Genomic DNA, 2,570 nt, shown 5'->3' with positions numbered 1-2,570 from the left:
ATGGGTGTCAAAATAGTGAAAGAAACCACTTACTATGATGTTTTGGTGGTTAAACCCAATGCCACCCAGGAAGAACTGAAAAAGATTTACAGTAAGCTGTTCTTGAAGTATCACCCTGATAAGACTCCAAATGAAGAAGAGAAGTTTAAACAGATTTCTCAAGCTTACAAAGTGCTCACTGATGCAAAGAAAAGGGAATTATATGATAAAGGAGGAGAACAGTTAAACAGGAGAACTATTAAAGAAGGTAGAGCAGGCGGTGGTTTTGGATCCTTCATGGACATTCATGTGTTTTGGAGGAGGAAGGAGGCAAAGGGAAAGGAGAGGTAAAAATGTTGTGCATCAGCTCTTGGTAAGCTTAGAAGATTCATATAATGGTGCAGCAAGAAAACTAGCTCTGAAAAAGAATGTGATTTGTGACAAATGTGAAGGTCGAAGTGGAAAGAAAGGAGCAATAGGCTATTGTCCTAATTGCTGAGGTACTGGGATGCAAATAATAATTAATCAGATAGGACCTGGAATGGTTCAGCAAGTTCTGTCTGTGTGCACAGAGTGCCAGGGCCACAGGGAATGGATCAGTCCTAAAGATAGATGTAAAAGCTGCAATGAAAAAAAAGATAGTTTGAGAGAAGAAAATTCTAAAATTTATATTGACAAAGGTATGAAAGATGGTCAGAAGATAACATTCCATGGTGAAGGAGACCAAGAACCAGAACTAGACCCAGGAGATATTATCATTGTTTTAGGTCAGAAGAACCATAGTGTTTTCACTTGGCAAGGAGACCTTTTCATGTGTATGGACATTTGGCTGGTTGAAGCATTGTGTGGCTTCAAAAAGCCAATAGCTACTCTTGACAATCGAACCATAGTCATCACTTCATCCGGGTCAGATTGTCAAGCATGGAGATATCAAGTGTGTGCTAAATGAAGGCACGCCAATTTATCATGGACTGTATGAGGAGGGTCACTTAATCATTGAATTTAAGGTGAAGTTTCCTGAAAATAGCTTTCTCTCTCCTAGTAAACCCTCTTTGCTGGAAAAGCTCCTACCTGAAAGGAAGGAAGCAGAAGAGACTTATGGAATGGACTAGGTAGAACTGGTGAACTTTGATCCAAATCAAGAAAGATGGCACCATTACAATGGAGAAGCATATGAGGGTGATGAACATCATTCTAGGGGTGCTGTTCAGTGTCAGACCTATTAATGGGGTCAGTGAATGACACTACTGACATTTTATATACAGTAATAAATGACTATATTCATAATATGCTCACTACTATTGTTTTTGTTTTAATATTTAACTATAGTAGTGATTTAAAAGTTAAATGAAGAAAAAACAACATGTAAAAGCAAAAAACAAAAAGAAATCTGACAATTATGAGGTAGGATAAGTGGAGGCAGTCTGGCTTCCTCACCCAGGTTTCTGGGTAGCTAAGGGAAGCAATGTTCCCATAGCCTCGGAGGGTCCTGATAACTAGTGTTCTCATAGCCTTGAGACTGGGTCTGATAAACCATTTCCATAACATGAAGTGAGTTCGCATGTGCAAAATTATGTTATGTTATATAATTTCTAGCATCTTGCTGGCTTTGCTCCCCTCTAGTGCTTAAATAGGTAGGGACTCCCTGTTGGGGGCAACGGTGATGAGAGACATGCAAGGGGACAAGTGCCAAGATGGGTGCCACACTGGGGAGCAAGGGCCATGACATGAGACATGCAGATAGACACACAGCTTGTAGCATGTGTGGCTTGCCTACCCATGAATAAACGCATGCCAGACATTCCAACAGCTCCATGAATATTTTTCTGTCTACATGAATGCCATGAACCTGCCTAGCCATGATCAGTTGCAACAAATATGAAATTAAAGAAAACATATCCATCCAGACAGGTAGGGAGGGAGACATGCAACAGGCTGGTCCCACATCCACATGTGGTGGGAAAAATTGGGGAGGAAAATCTTTGGAGAGGAGTCTCAGCTCAGGGTTCCAGAGACAAGAAAATAAGTCTCCATAATTTCTGGCTGCAAAAACCAGCAGGGACTGAGTTGGTGGAAGAAACTTCTAGAGTCCCAGCAGTTCCTCTTAAAGAACCCACACACAGACTTACTCAGACTCACTTCCTCTGAGCTCTAGCACTGGGGTAACAGCTTGAAAGGCACCAGGATAATATAGGAAGGCATTGAAATGTCCAGCATCAAGGTGAGAGCTGAGGGACAGCTTTCTTCCAAATGGAAAGGTAGGCAGAAGCCATTGTCCCTTTTCTGAACCCCTCACCCCCATAGAACCACAGAGCCTATAGGCAGGTGGCATATCTGACACTCCATAAACCTGGCTAACACTGTTTTTACACCCTGGAGATCCCCTAAGACTCCATCCCACCCAACATATGGGTCCACCCCAGCTGTTAACAGATATTTTTCCATATGAATAGCTGGTCTTGGCTTATGCTTCACAACTATCTAAATCCTATCAAACAAGCAACAGCTGGCCTTAGTGAGCCCTCAATCTCCTTAAGTGGCCCCAGGCATGGCATTAGCAGCAGCCAGCTTAGATTCGCAGCTTGTCTCCC

The 2,570-nt window shown here is 42.3% G+C and overlaps 1 pseudogene; it reads left to right on the top strand.

Annotated features, from left to right (window-relative positions):
* Positions 1–1,091, top strand: LOC123816317 (annotated as a pseudogene).
* The last annotated feature ends 1,479 nt before the right edge of the window (positions 1,092–2,570 follow it).

This window comes from Phyllostomus hastatus, unplaced genomic scaffold, assembly GCF_019186645.2.
Source record: "Phyllostomus hastatus isolate PE091 unplaced genomic scaffold, TTU_PhHast_1.1 phas_contig_2, whole genome shotgun sequence".
Classification (NCBI taxonomy): Eukaryota; Metazoa; Chordata; class Mammalia; order Chiroptera; family Phyllostomidae; genus Phyllostomus; species Phyllostomus hastatus.
This window is presented reverse-complemented; position numbering and strand designations above follow the sequence as displayed.